This window comes from Amblyomma americanum, chromosome 6, assembly GCF_052857255.1.
Source record: "Amblyomma americanum isolate KBUSLIRL-KWMA chromosome 6, ASM5285725v1, whole genome shotgun sequence".
Classification (NCBI taxonomy): domain Eukaryota; kingdom Metazoa; phylum Arthropoda; class Arachnida; order Ixodida; family Ixodidae; genus Amblyomma; species Amblyomma americanum.
Window position 1 is genome coordinate 79818000 of NC_135502.1, and position 16356 is coordinate 79834355.

The window sequence follows — 16356 nt, forward strand, 5'->3', positions numbered from 1 at the left end:
CGAAGAATTGTGGAACAGGACAGCAGTTATCTCGTTCACGAAGGGCGAGTCTTCAACATGCCGTGCGCTATGACATTGATTCCGAGCGAATAATATCCGTGGAGTGCAGCTGCTGTGTGGACGGTTTCATCGTTTACTGAGCTGTGCCAACTAACGCAGCTGCGATCGGTGAAGTTTAACTACAGAAGTTCGCGAAACGTACTCAGGAAGCCGTCGCGAAACTCACAATGAAAGCATTTATATGTGTTCGAAACTACTGACACTCAACCCAGCGATAGTGAATAGGTAGCGCACCCGGCTAGCGTCGTAAGGTATCGTGGTTCGAGTCCTCGCTCCGGCGCAATATTTTTGTTTTTCACAGTAGTATCGTAATGAAGGAGTATATCTACTCCTGCAGACGCCGCACTCTTTGACGGAGTGCTGTGATTCTGGAAAAAAGAGTGGGATGACACAAGCGTATACTCCGTCGAAAGACGTTCCCAGCACTCCTTCACTTCTTTGAGTGGTAGCGAATATAGCACGTCCACACAAATCGTTCTCACGACTCATCAATTTACTCCCGGCTCTAACGTTGAAGTTAGCTTCCCGTCAAGAAGCAGTTCACTCAAGCTGGCTGTTGACAGCTAAGCGTTCAACACTTTTTGATTCTAATGGCTGCTACAAATTTACCCTTCGATGAGGCGCATAGTACACACGAGTACGCACGGGAAGCTCTTCCTGATCATCACGAACTTCACCTAGCAACACCGAAGTTGAACGTTGTGCGACCTAGCAGAAGTGGAAACAACTCTAACTGCTTGCTGGGTATTGTTTCTTGCAGCTTGAATTCGCGAACCTGTACATGGACTGTCTTTTGGGTTGCCGCACTGCACATACGCTACCGGGATTGGTTTTAAGGAGTAGGTAGCTGCATGCATCGTGGATGGAGCAGGGGTTTCTTCACGCTTGCAAAAGGTTTGTGCTGTGCGCAGCGCACCAAGCGAAAAGGCAGCTTTTCAGCACCTGACAGGCTTCTAGAAATAAAAGCTTTCCCGAAAGACCTAAAAGGCAGATGAACAGGCAGATGAACACCGAGAGTCCCGCCGCGGTGGCGCAGTGGCGCAGTGGTTAGGAGGCTCGGCTACTGATCCGGAGTTCCCGGGTTCGAACCCGACCGCGGCGGCCGTGTTTCGATGGAGGCGAAACGCAGAGGCGCCCGTGTGCTTTGCGATGTCAGTGCACGTTAAATATCCCCAGGTGGTCGAAATTATTCCACTTTTTCACTCCGTCCTTTATCCCTTCCCTTACGGCGCGGTTCAGGTGTCCGCCGATATGTGAGCAGATACTGCACCATTTCTTTTCCCCAAAATAATAATAATAATTGGTTTTTAGAGAAAAGCAATGACGCAGTATCTGTCTTATATATCGTTGGACACTTGAACCGCGCCGTAAGGGAAGAGATAAAGGAGGGAGTGAAATAAGAAAGAGGTGCCGTAGTGGAGGACTCTGGAATAATTTCGACCACCTGGCGATCTTTAATGTTCACTGACATCGCACAACACACGGGTGCCTTTTGCGTTTTGACTCCATAGAAAGGTGGTCGCCGCGGTCGGGTTCGAACCCGGGAACTCCGGATCAGTAACCGAGCGCTCTAACCACTGAGCCACCGCGGCGCGTTTTCCTCGAAAACGAAAAATCAATTTTAACATCCAGAGCACGGAAATTTGATACCGTCAGCGGTTACCTCACTCCGCTTGCTATTATTCGGAGGCCCTTGCTCCAGACTGACGCAGCGACATGCTCGATAAGCTTTAAAAGCCTGTTCATAGACCCGCGAACGCTTCTGTGAACGTTTTCCCGATAGCCACGGCACTGCCGCTCGGTTTGTCATTTCCTCCTACAAGCCATTCCACTGGTCATCCGAAAGATGCATCGAGTGTTTACTTTAAAAGGAGGGCGTTGTGACCTTGGCCACAAGTGTGGGGCCCTATCCCAGCAGTACAATTCACTCCCAATAGCTTTTTTCGCTACTTCCCGAACCCGATACCTGATGGAACAAAAACAAAATGTAATGGGAAATTCCGCATACGATGACGTCCCGAATGCCATCGCTAAGTGATGAGTGCACGGCTTGAGAGACCCTGAGTCAGAATACTTGGGACCTTCCAGGTGTTGCGTAAGTAAATGATCAATTTTGCATCTACACTTTCGTCATTTATGTTGGTGCCTGAATTCTCATCGCACAAGAGCCAACCTCGTTCCAGGCAGATACGAAATCATGATCAGCAATTTCCCCAGCTGTTCCTCATCTCCTGAAGGCCCGCGCGCACGCAAGGATGAATCCCACATATCTGAGTAAGTGCTCAGGCCCGATGGTTACACAACCTGCTCTTGTATTGCCCACAGTGGAGAAAGATCGGGCCTCGTGATAAGGCGCAGACACCGCGTGTTGGTTATGTACACAGCGAGTGCTGTCAACAAGGTCCTCCGTGTCGAGCTGTCTTACCTAACAGCGACGCCCCCATATTGCAACCACTATGTTTGTGGGCCCTTTCATAGATATTGCAACGTGAAATACTAATCCTGACCGAAGGCCAAACTTCTGGCCAATGATCAAGTGTGAACGCGATCACTCTCATGCGTCAAACCCATAAATGGTGTAATACGCTACGAGAAGCTTCTTCGGCCCCACGGAAAGAAAATGTGAACCACTTAAAACTGATGTTTTCGGTATAATGAAGACCAGCGCGAATTCTTTCCGACGTCCTACCCTTTCAAGAGTTGTGCAGCCGCAGCAATGGCTGTACTGGTGCATTAGGTCACCTTGTCACCATACGTGGCGATGCAGAAGCTTGCAATGTCTGTACTTTAGTGTGAAGGCTAATAGTCCAAGCTCAGCTTAAAAATCGGACTAACAGCAACATTCGCGAGATAATAACTCGTCATGCCAAGTGCACTCAGTCAACCGCGCTCTCATAAACTGGAAAGTAGTAGTCAACAACGTCAACGAGTATATGAAACGTACAGTACAGCCTAATATGACATGACCAGTCTCCAGCTACAGCAACTAATATCTCTCGCCAAATTCGAATAATATGCTCTACCAACTTCGGTCTATCTGGTTTTCACAGAATAAAACATCTGTCCTGTCGTATAGTTTATATAATGGCGCCACAAAGCCTGCCTGCAAGGCGGAGGCAGACATAGCCACGAGAAGCTGGAAATGTGGTACTGCATGTGCTACTGTGATGTACATGTGGTACTGTGCTTCGTAACATGTGTAAGATCTACGAAGCAGTAAGAGGAGGAGTAACTCTTGTTTGAGAATACACTAACAGAAATCAACGGGAAACTGTCTTACCTACCGCAAATAAAAGCTAAGGTACAGTGGTGAGCATCCCTGTCTACAGCGCGCCGGCGGTTCTCAGCGGAGCAAGTCGGCGTCATCTAACGTTAGGCTCTTCGTTTGAGTTCTGCGTCCTGTGCGCATGCGCAGCAAGAATAAAGCGGTGCCTGCTCGTGGGTTCTCGCCCTAATTTCCGCTCAGTGCTTGCGCTTCACGCCGCCAGGGCTGCGCTAAATGATGACAGCGGCCGGAAAACCAACGCGTTTCGCGCGAATCACGAGGCGGCTAGGCAAGCAAGTGCGAGTGATATCGGGTGCTCGCGCGTTTGAAACACGCAGCAGGCGAAAAGTACGAGAACTGGGCCTAGTTGGTTGTTTGGTGTCTGTCTTCGTCTTGTCCGTATAAGGTTAGCTCGTTACCACCACGGACTTTGCATTGCAGGCGTATTGTTTGATAGCGTGTCTTTTCCCTCGTAGCTAAATACGCAGCGCAAATACACGCTGAAAGACATTATGACCGCGGCGAGTGGTGCGTATGCAGAAACTCACGATCATCCCTTATCACTCGCGCTTGCTTACCTGACGGTCTGGTTGCACTCGTGAAACACGGCGATATGGCGATGCCCTGCTATTGGCACAACGTCACAAGTGCAGGCTGCGCGGGCCTGGCGGCACAAAACGAACTCGCAAGGCGGAAGCTGGACAAGGGAGCGGTGGGCAGGCATCCCTCTGTTTTTGCTGCGCGTGCGCACAGGACGCAGCACTAAAACCAAGAGCCTAAGTTAGATGGCGCTGACTTGCTCCGTAGAGAAGTAGCGCAGAGTAAACCGCAGAGCACCGTCGGCGCGCTCTAGACAGGGCTGCTCACCACTGCATACATAAGCTTTTTTCGATCAATAAAACGGTTGAAAAAAAAAATGAACTAGTCTGGCCAGCATCTTTCCATTTATTGCGATCAGGTGCTGACAGAATTGAAGGTTCTGTAAACCGAGATACTTGCTCGGAAGGAGGAAGTTGGAAAGGATGAGGCAGAAGGGACTGACGGGGAAGTCGGAGTCAACAAATATACAGTCTGTAATAATACTGTATGAGCTTAAAAGACATGGACTCCCGCACACCAGTCATGAGAACCTGCTCCACCAAATCTGTGTCCTCGCTAAAGCGTTACACCTCGCTCAGTTGATTGAACACGCCGTTGAAGGTTTCCGTGGAGTGACCCCAGATCTTTCCAAGACCCCACTCGTTCGTCTTCCTTCGCGGATAACAAGTTGATCAATGGACTGCAAAGAAGCAGAGTTCAATGGAAGGAAAGCCTACTGTTGTAAGCGCACAACAATAAGCTTATACCGATGATGAAGGCAGCGACTGTAGAGAAGCAATCCTTTGCAGAGTAATCGAAGGCTCTCTGTATGCAAATGTCATTGTGAGCAAGAAATGTGAATTACATGCGAAACCGATCTTGATAAGATACTGCAAACTGCGGCCCCTGTTATCTTTTTCCTGTTCGCCTTCTTCGTTTTGGTCACACAGCTAAACAAACAACTGTTTTATCCCTGTCTTAACTCTGCTGTGCGCCTGTTATGTTCCCTTCACGTTCTTGGTTGTTTGGTTTCATATGGTTTAAAGGGACTATGCAATGAATTAAATGCCGCTTGCAAATGATTTCAATGCTTAGAAATGATGCTAAGAAGCATCCACACTAAGTATGAGTGTTCGAAAGTGAGCAAGCAATTTATTATGAATTTTTAAAAACATTGATTTTTTTTTTAAATTCGCGGGCCGATTGATGTTTTCGTAGTGACCGGTTTTGAAAGCAAAATCGTGAAAATAGACGTCACTAGTTCCGTGACGTCGGCAGGCCACCACACGCTCATTGCGGAAAGCTCGCCTCTTGCGCAGGCATGCTATCATCGCTCGAATATATCAGCAGGCAGCCTTTCTGATAGCATGACTGTTTTGTCTTTTCTGGTGCGAACGTGAAGTAGCGAGCCGGTTGGCGGGCCGACTAGCCTGGATCCCGTCGGCCGCGGTCATAAAAACGAGCTTAAGATGGTTTATGGCGTAAATCATAAACGGTGGTATAGAGAAATGTGCAAAATATTTCATTTTTGAGGATCATTGATCAATACCAAGTGGCTGTTAGAAGTAACAACTGGGATAGGAGCAAATTTCTTGCCAGAATCGCCTCGCAGCTGCCGCTGGCCCGCCGTTGCTGTCCGGCTCGCGTGACGCCCGGAGCTGTCCGCTAACTCCGCTGCCGAAGGCTTCGCGGAAATTGACCATAGTGTATTGCGAGATTATGCTCTTGACAGCAAAGCGATATTAAGAGTGCACCTTTTAATATAGCGCAGGCGTCTTCCGAAGCGGCGTCCGCTGCGCCTTCGATGCGAAAGAAGCCTAGCGACGACCAGGGCAGCCAGGCAGCAGCGCAATTCGTCGGCCGGTGCGACCGCGGGCGGCGCCGTTGCTGAAAGCTCGCTACTTGGGCAGGCATGCTTTGTCGCTGCTCGTGTATATATCAGGCGGTATTTCTGATAATATGGCTATTATGTTTTTTCTGGTGCGAACTTCAACACCAAGCCAAGCAGCGGTCGGTCACTGCTGCGCTGTGGCAAACCGTACGCTTTGAGCTTCGGCCGGTTGCGGGCTGCAAGTTCGCAAGCGGCGACTGGTGCAGCGCGCCGGGCAAGTTTTCGCACATGTGTCGCCTGCTTTACTCTCGCCGCGAGTGTCACACTTCATATGTGCACTTCTGAAGGAAGCAAATATATCGGTCCTCCGTGGCGTCGTGGGTGTGGTCGTAGATTCGCAGCCTGGAGGTGCCAAGCTCGAGTCCGCGTGTTTGCGCATATTTTTTGTTTTTTTTTCTATTTTTACCCTTAAATAAACTCTCCCTTGTTTACATGCGACCGATTGGATTTATTTTTCGTGCCATGCCTTTCTGACCCAACAATCAGTGCCGTTTAGTGCTGGGAGGCACTCATTCTATAGGTTCATAATCACGATTGTTAAGGAGTTTGCTTTACCATATGGAGATTTATTTAAAAGAGTTATGACAAAAAGAGTGAGAACGAGAAAGGGCCCAGTCGGCGGGAGGTCTCGCACGTCGTCTCGCTAGTGCGACATAGGAGTTGGCGGACCATCGGCCAACTGCCGTTTTGTGGGAGACCTGCTGCGCCGACGCTGACACTCGGCCGACTGTTTTCGCCGGCGCAGTATAACATAGAACCAGACATCACGACGACACGGTTTTGGCAGACCGAATCGGCCGACTGTTGGCCTAGTGTGACAGGCCCTTAAAACCACAACAGAAGGCAAGCAAAAGAATCCGACGCGCACCGCAATCCAGGATGGCGAGAGCACGGCAGGTCTCGAGTAAAGCGCGCGCGCCCCCCTCGGGACCAGTCGTGGGCGAGAGAGACCGGACCGACGCTGCTGCTGGGGTGCGACAACCGGAAGTCTCAAACCGTACGTCAGTTGATGACGTATTCATGGGCGGGTCCAAGTCCCAGAGCTATTTTCTTAATTTTTTCGGGTGTCCCGCGTGTACGAGATGAGGGGTGAGAGGTGGAGCGTAATTCTTAATCGTCTATATCTTGGTTGTTGTTATTGATGCTAGCTCAAAAATTCTTGCGCTGCGGTGACGACTCATGGAATGCCTATCTGTCGTCTGCTTTACGTAACCTCGATTATTTTATTGCATAGTCACTTTAACGTCCCAAAGTGACTCAGGCTATGAGGGACGCTGCAGTGGAGCACTCCGGGTAATTTCGAACACCGGAGGTTATTTAATGTCCACTGACATCGCACAATATACAGGCCTCTAGCGTTACGCCTCCAACGAAATGCGACTGCCGTGGCCGGGATCGAACCTGTGTCTTTCGGGTCAGCAGCCGAGCACCACAACCAGTGGGCCACCGCGGCGGCTTCCTGCTTGTTTGTGTGTGTGCAGTTAACTATGCGACATTACTAGTAATGCAGCTTATAATCTCAGACGTGATAATTGTGAAATTGCATTTCTGTAAACAGAATACGAAACAACACTTATTTTTCATCACCTGTCTTCTAAAACAAATACCGAAATACTAAGGATATGTGTAAGTAAAAACTATTTTTAAAAACAGTGCTTTAGCCTTAACTCCTTCCTGTAGCCTGTATTAAACAGTAACATGCTAGAGTATCTACGTTACGTTAACCGTGTACTGTCATTGTAGCGACAGCTACATTACCCGCAGTCTCGCCGTCTAGCTGTGGCTGTTGGTCGGCAGTTCTGCGCATGCGCGAGGAGCCGAGTGACGTCAGAGCCGCGCAGCTGGTGCGCCGCGCGCCGACCGCGGAGCAGACGCCGCTCGCCTGCGGCCAAGGAGACTGCGCATGTCTTCGGATCTTGAGGTTTTAGCCTGACAGCTAGCCGTCCAGGCAAGGAATAACGAGCAGCGCAAGGCCAAGAGAAATGCGGAGACGCCGGAGCAGAGAGAAGAGCGCATTTCCAGGCGCAGACCGCAGGACGCGGAGCGCAAACAGCGGCGTGCCCTGGTCCTACTGGAAGACTGGAGCGAGGGGATGATGGATACAACCGAAGGAAAGGAACTAAAGAGGAGGATATAAAGCCTCGTCGTATAACTAACCACGCGATTAGACCAGGGGGGAACTGCAGCTCTCGCTACGTATATCCTGGCATAGATGAGCTAAGCCATTGCCAATTTTTGTCCCGTTTGCCCTGTCTTTTCAGTTTTCAGTTTACCTTTCAGTTAAGCTTCTTCCCTATTATCACTGCACGTGTACGCATTTATGCTCTTTTGGTATTGTACAAATTGTACCAATTGTGTAAGGGATTGTAATGATATTTTTGCTTTCTTTCTCACGCTATATGGTCAATCAGTGCATCCGGCCTTTGAAACACGCCAAGCAGAATGCATCTACCTTTTGTCCGTGCATCGCAGACCTTGCTGTCGAAAAGCAATATCACATAATAGACGGATACAACTCAAGAACGCAGTGGTAAATACCCCTCAAAGGAGGTCCTCCAGCAAATGGCGTCGACCGACTATCATGACGTCGCGTTTAATCCCATTTATCGGAGGCATCCGATCTGCCTCCGAGAAATTTATACCTGCAATTTCACTCTGGGGTCTAACTAACGGAGACGTCATGAGAACCGGTCGATGGAACTGGCCGAAGGGTCTTCTTTGGGAATTTATTTATTTATTTCCCACAGCACCAAGAGGCATCACGATGGGGGAGCGTATAAAGAAAGATAAGAGAGACGATGCAGTGCCAGCCATACAGCTAATCAATACAACAGCAAGAATCAATGATAAAAAAGAAAAAAAGAACGAACACCGCAGTCACGCAAGTACACATTACATCGAAAAACATGAAAATGCTGATCGTAACATAGGAAAGAAAACATCATTATACATAGCACTGGCAGTGCTTGAGGGCAATTAGTTTCAGTCGCCGATTCCTTTAGAAGAAAAACAACAATCTAACTACATCAGTTTTGCATGCGATCTCCCGTCCCTTGAACGTGAGGTCTACGTGGTCTGAGGCATATTGTGGTGTAAGTAAATATTTTGCCTCTTCAATAGCGATATCACAATTATCGGCCGCCTCAAGGTACTTCAATCTCAATTTACGAAGGTGGTGTCCCAAGTACTCCCCATTGCAGTCCTACTTTCAAGCTCTCCGCATCAATATGTGTGCTGTAAATCCCTGACACAAACCGGATAGCTACATTCTAAACCGTTTCCCTTTTCTCTTTGTCTTGCATCGCTGGAGGTCCCCAAACTGCGCATGATATTCAAGAATGCATCTAACATTACTCTTAAACAAAAAATTCTTTAGTCGGTTAACGAAACGTCTTGGCATTTCAAAACAAATTGCCCAAAGCTTTCCCAGCTCTCGCTGCAACGTCATCAACATGCCTCTGCCATCTAACCTGAGATGTAAAATAAGCACGTAAGTATTTTTACTGTGAAGTGTGTTTTAAATTTATTATTCAGATTACAGTGACTCGGGTGTGGATTCTTGTTTCTGGCAGGTGCCATAGAAAGTGCTTTGTTTAAATTTAGGCTTATATGCCATTTTACGCACCATTCGATGATTTCATCTAGACCTTGCTGGAAAATCGTTGCATTCTTGAGTTGTAACCAGCTATGGTGAAGTATGCACTCGCCGCCATAGCATCACGCTTTTCCTTTCGTCCATTTGTACATAGCGCGAAGCGCCGACCATATCGTCTGAATGTTTTTGGTGAGTATTAAAGTTGAGGGCAAGGATGCTGAATCTCCTGGTTCATTAAGCACTTCATCAATCGAACGAGAAATGTCCTCGCTTCGAAGCATGACAGCGTTGTATTCAGCAGTGTTATCTCTTCCAGGTATTGCTCAACAAGACAAATCGGCAAGGTTCATCTGGGGCATATCATTGTTCATATGGCACGAGTCCTTGTGCGAGGGGAAGTTGGACATTTAACGCAACAGAGTTACACTGCATGTTCGCCGAAAATCTCGGTGCCATTGGAACTAAATTCCCATTCTTCGGCGACGATGAGATGTCATAGTCAGGTGACTTAACGCGGGTAATTCCAGCACACCACAACGATCACAAGGTACAGTAGTGATGACGTCACTGCGTATTTCCTCATAGGTATACAGACGTATGAAGTCATTCCACCACCAGGACGTAGTGCCTCTGAAGAGAGAATAGCGTTTCCGCTGAAAACAGAAATAGTCAAGCCGTGGGAGTCGAACCGCTGCCCCCTTCGGTCGTGAGCCGGGCGGGCTACCCCTCGGCCGCTATGAACGTTATTTGCCACTATGAACGTTGTTCAGTGCGACAGTTAACGGCCTTTATGCGACTACCTCACACCGCATAGTTAACAACGCTATCGGCTATTTAAACGTCCCCAGAACTTTTTCTTGTCATAATGCGGGCTTTCCGTTCACTAGTTCGCTTTAAACAACGTCGCCAACCGTCACTGATATTCGAGTGCCCAGCTTCCTGAGCGCCCGAAATCGGTTGTTCAGTGCATGACTACGCCATCGTCGAATCAGCGAGACAGCCTTTCCCATATCAGTGTCATTCAAACCAAAGCCGGCAGTGCTGAAGATATGCGCCGCTTCCTGAAAGACCTGTGCTCTGAACGGTCTGCGAAGCGACACGACTCCCTTTCCGGGACAGTCTTTTGAAATGCTGCACTGAACTTGCCGGGACGTCCGGCTCGCCTCCTCGTCTGTCGGAAACTTATTTCAAAACTGATAGCACCCAACGGCCCGTGAACAGCGTCCGACGCCGAGAATATCTTCGAACAGAGCCCATTGTTTACCCGGCAGAAGCGCACCGGACTCTTATCTCGGAAATTAAATCCTTTCAAACAAATCGGCAGAGTGCGCTGGGTAACCACGTGCATTCGAACTAAACTATTCGCCTGCATAACAGGGATGCGGCTGGGCATGTGCCCTTTGAAGGGAGGAAATGCAGAACACGAACTCAAACACGGGCACCGCTCTCAAAGGTCTCCAGGGAAACGCAGCACTGGCGACGTCAGCAGCCGCAACCTTCGCGCACGCCTCGAACTGTGCATGACCTCGTCGAATTTTGGTGAAAAAGTTTGCGCTATGCAAAGAGAAGTTCCCCTCACTTTGTGCTCACCGCCAGTGCAACAGCGAACATTTAACGGACGAAGTCCGATCTTCAAACAGTAAAGAGTCTTAATGTGTACTTTATGGCAAGTACTGGTAGGCACCACGTACATGTTGCAACAGACAGCTTGCTCCCTATAGCCTGTTCACCCAACCCCCCCTCCCACCATACTGTGAGGAACGACAGTGGTCATCGCTCACTCGATTGTGAAACGAACGGAACACAACGGTGCGTGTTTGTCCTAGTTCGAGAAAGAGAATCAATAACGAGCTGCCGGCAGGACCGACAGCCATTACTGAATTGACGCATGCTTCAAACACGCATTTTGTGTTCATGTATCTTTTTTCTTTCCTTCCTTCCTAAGTTAATTCGCGGATCCAACTCCGAGGCGGCCCTGTTATCTACACCTCGCATTAGGAGATTATTTCTGTTCCACAGAGAATCAGTTTGTTCTTCGCTTTGCTTTTCTTGGCCGCTGCTTAGCTTGAATAATAGAGGTGATCACTTTGTAATTGTCAGCGTCTGTGGCACATCGCACGGCGTGGACAGATGGATCCGTCCCTTCAGTACCGACACAAACCTATCGCGCTGAGGCATGCATTTCTCATAAGCCGACGGCTGCGGGCCGACGCCTGCACAGGGCCTAGGGAGGAAAAAGGGTGAGGATACGAAAAAGAGGTGCGCACACAAGGCAGGAGAGAAAGTCCCTGATGAAACGGTGGCGGCCCCGCGCGTCGAAACTCTCGCGCTTTCCCGATCCGACGTGACGATCCTCCCGCCGGCGCGCGCGCTCGTGCCGAGGCAGCAAGCGCTAGTCACGTCGTTCGCTGTGGTCAATCAGGCGTGTCAAAAGCGAAAAAAGAAAAGCTCGAAGGAGAGCGGAGGAGGTCCAAAGGCGTATATAAAGCGCGCTCCGGCGAGACAAGTCAGAATGAATTATGAACGGCCGGGGAAGCGAAATTCTTCTTCGTCCCGCAAAAGGTCGCGGGCTTTGAGATAGAATCACCCGAAAATGTTTGCTTTGCTTTAAAAGCAGTAGGAGGTGGAAATGGAGGGAAAGAGAGAGAAAGGGCAATGGCAGGCGATCCTCTTCGTCTTCATGGGGCGCGTCACCGTGATGACGAGGTACAGTCGACGTATATTCTTGAACATTCGAAAGAGATTTTTCCAAATTCCACTTGACAGAGTATTCATGGAGTAGAAGGGCTTAATCTTTTTAGCTTGCCTTGTTAAGTTTATGTTGTACTTCGCCTGAAAAATCCTCGTTCTACGGTGCTCGAAGAGCGGCAGCGTTGCGTTGCAAACTGCTTCCTGGCAACTAGAGGATGTGATCGAGCATGAGCTGCGGCGGTATCCAGGCTGTGGATCATGTCAAGTGAACTTTTAAGCTTTTGATTTCGCTTACTGGGATGATTACATTCACACCATATTTCACGCACCGTCCTCTTCACGCATTTCACGCGTGGGGAAGAAGGGGGATGTGCGCCCATGTGCATATACGTGAACCTTTGTCCGTAAAGTTTCGAGACTGATTTATTTTCTTCTCTAGAAATGATTCCCCAAAACAAATGGTGCGTATGTGTAGCGTCATATTTTCTGGTTAACCTTAGTTATTTATCTTAATTGCTGTGGCAGACGCTAGATGGGACTAAATGTAGAAAAATACGTTGTCACTAGTCGTCTGCGCATTCTACTGTGAGTGAATGCGGAGAGATGGACGTCCACCTTGAACAATGTGTAAACAACATTCTGTGTGAAGCTTGGCAAGACAGCCACACAGATGTATGACTTCTTCGTGACGCTTGCGGCAACGAGACATTATCGCTGGTGCGAGTTTTCGGGTGGCACAAGAGGTTCGTTTCGGGGACAACGTTGGTGGAAGACGACACAAGGCTGCAGGGGCACCCTTCAACCTCACGGAATGAAAACAACGTGGCTCGAAGGAGCCAGCGAGACCGCACCGTTACAGTCCGCATGCTATCAGATGGTCTCGACATTAGTGAGACAATATGCCACCAAATTTTGCGTGAGAACTTGAAGAAACGAAAGCTGAATACCAGACTTGTGCCGCACTATCTCACACAGGACCAGAAGGACACGAGGGCATCAATGGGCGCTATTTTGCTCTCCGAAGCAGAGAAGGATGCTGCATTCGTTGACAGCATCATTGCTGAACACGAAACATGGCGTTTTCAATACGATCCTCAAAAAGAGAGGCAGAGTGCCGAATGGCGTTCCACGAGCTCTCCGGCGTCGAGAAAGGTGCGGCGACAGAAGACCAAAACAAAGAAGATGCTGATAGTTTTCTTCAATGCCAGAGGTGTCATACACCACGAGTTCGTTCCACAAGGGCAGACAGTGAGTCATGTGTTTTATATCCGCGTGCTCCAACACATGCGTGATGCACTGCGACGCCGTCGCCCTGACTTATAGGCATCTGGACAATGGAGCCTTCACGATAACGCAAGGCTGCACACTGCTCTCAGCGTGACAAAATTTCTCGCGAAGCACAACATTACTGTACTTCCCCATCCGCCATACTCACCTGACCTCTCCCCATGCGTTTTTTTTTCTTTTTTACTCGTGTGATGAGAGCCCTAAAAGGTCGGTGCTGGATGGGGAGTGCGGAGGCCCTTCAAGATGCCACGACAAAGGAGCTGACAGCCCTGCCAAAAGAAACGTTTTCCAATTCGTTCCAAGACCTTAAGAAGCGTTGGAAGCTATGTATAGACTCTAAGGGAGACTATCTCGAACGGGTGCTGCACAAATGATGTCAATGTTAAACGCATTTTTTGAATGGACTCAGTCTCGTAACTTTACGGACAAAGGTTATAACATTAGCTTCTCTGATGCACTCAATACCAAAGGAAGCTTCCTTCGGCTCCCTTTCTTTGCCGAAGTGGTGGCCATATGGTAGAGCATCCGCTTCACATTTGGTAGGTGATGGGTTGGAACCCCACTGCCGCCGGGTACCCACCGGTTTTCTAATGGGTAGAAGATTTCCCCCGGCCAGATGCTCGGCTCTTTTGGGGCGAGATGCTTGGGAAAAAGGTCTTGCACCAAACCTATGGTCACTAGTTGGTACCTGGTTAGTAACAGTTTCTTTAATTCTAAATAAAGTCAGAAAGGACAATTGATACAAACGGTTGTGTGAGTGAAACTATCTTGTAATAAAACATTTCTTGAGCGTCGTGCGGTTAGGTGGCCAGACCTGTTTCTACCATCGCAACTTCGTAATTAATGCTGATATTTTAGCTCAACAGGTAAGAGCCGCAAGCCGCCCGTAACTGAAAATCACAATTGCAAAGTATATCAGATGAAGAATGATTTATTCGTGCACGCGCAGTGCGCGTATCGTGCTTGTGTGACCCTTGTTTTCTTGCATCCTGAACCTTTAGTGCACCCGGCAAGGTTGTCTGCTGTCATAGGCAATACGCTTAAGCCTAGGTGTGTGGTTCACAGCCAGCACACTCTGGTAGCTCTCGCTGGTTTCGGTAACTGGTCAAATTAAACATACGGCTTTTTCATTTCTCCAGTGTGCACACATTTAAGAAGTGACGCCATCTCACCGTACTGGGAACCTAGCAACATGTGCTAAAACAGGTTATACCTATTTTCTTAGTAAACACATTTTTCGTTCTGTCTGTAGTGCTCTTCACTGGCTTCTTGAGGAAGTAAGTTTGACTAATTCTACTTTTACTTCCTCTAGTTACTAAGAAGGTAGTAATCTGTGTGGCAAGTATCTGGTTAGTAGTTGGTGAACTCTGCGACCTTTTTCTTCACAGTGTTTCTATGTGCAAACTGCAGGAGTTGTATGGCAGTTCCTGGCAAGTTGCGACAATGAACAGGTGCATAGCCTGAAAAACTAAACCGCTAACATTGTTTTTGTAGGCAGGCTCTCCAAGCTTTTTAAGGTCTGCAAGATGTCGCCATCTGTGCCTCGACAGAGAGGGCAAACATGTGATTGCAACTTTCGTCTAATGCAAGAATGTAAGCTGGTGTCCCCTAGCATCTGTTACGAGGCGAAATTGTGCCGCTTTACAGCGTAATATTTCTCAACCCTGCAAACTTTGGAAGTATAGTACCGCTAAGAAGGTGTAAGCACGGCGGCGCATGCTGGTACGTGTAGTTACCACCAACTTGCTTCGCCCTTTCCTCCGACTAACAAAGACGAAAGTGCAGCTCTGAAAGCAGCATTAGAGAGTGCCAGAACGCTTCCCCAACATCAGCGCCAACTTAGCCAGGTCGGCTAACACTTCTGCGAGCGCAAGCAGACGTATTCTTGGAGCCTGACGCTGTTACCTGCACCTCACCGTCAGCAACTCCGACACCGATGCAGGGGCCCATTCTGGTGCCGTTTGCTGTTTAGTTTTCCTTTTTATTTCTTTTTTCACACTTCAGGTTGTGACGAGCGTCAGAGAGAGAGAGGTACGTGTACCATCTTAGCACCTCGAGCGCGGCATTGTAGAGAGTTTTTCGCACTTTGCCTACCGGCGCCTCGCTGATTGAAATTAACGAGTCCTCGTGCCTGCAAAGCGTCTCGGGGGAACGCGGTCGCGCATGCGCTCGCTACTAATTATGACCGGCTTGCGACTGCAGCGCCGCCTCTCCTTCGCCGCCGCCGCCGCCAGTGGCGCCACCGTTAAGCGGCCAGACGGGAGGAGCTCGTTGCCGTCTGCCAGACGGGAACCACGGTAAACGCAAATGGCGGCGAGAACGACGTCGGCTCCCGTGCGCGTTTTCTTTTCTCTGCGGGAGCGAGTGAAATTAAAACGTCCGGAGAAGTTGCCGCCGACTTTTCCCCAGAGATCTCCGCTTTTTTCAGTCCTGCTCCATCGCCAAGGAAGCTCGTTTTCCCCCGCCACAGCTTCCCGATCTTCGTTTCTTTCCGCGCACGGCGTCAAGTGGCTTCGTCCCCAAAGGAGCACGAAGCACTAAGAGCATAGGCAGAGCGGACCGAGCAGACGGCTTCTGCACCGTAACCTATTTTTATTTGCCTCTTCCTCTGCCTCCAAAGCTTGCCACAAGGCGTTCCTGGTAGGCATTCGTCTGCGCGTAAAGTCATTTTCTTGCTGGTGGGGATCTACGGTACAGGAAACATTTCCTTGACGTTTTAGCCGCGGGCATTCGAGTTCTTCGCCGGGTTGCTGCGCTCTGGCAGACCCTGACTGGTTGTGACAATTGCCGTATATAACTACCTTGTTGCCTGCACCCAAAGTGTCGATACCATTGCAGGCTGATTAGGTTCTAGGCGATATTTTAAGGCGTAGTACTGTTCAAGTGCACTTATTTTTTATCCTTTCATTATGACATGCGGTGTATCATTGGTGAACTCAAGGAGGTAAGACTTGACACTAGCGGACGATACCGGGAATTTCTCAAGGC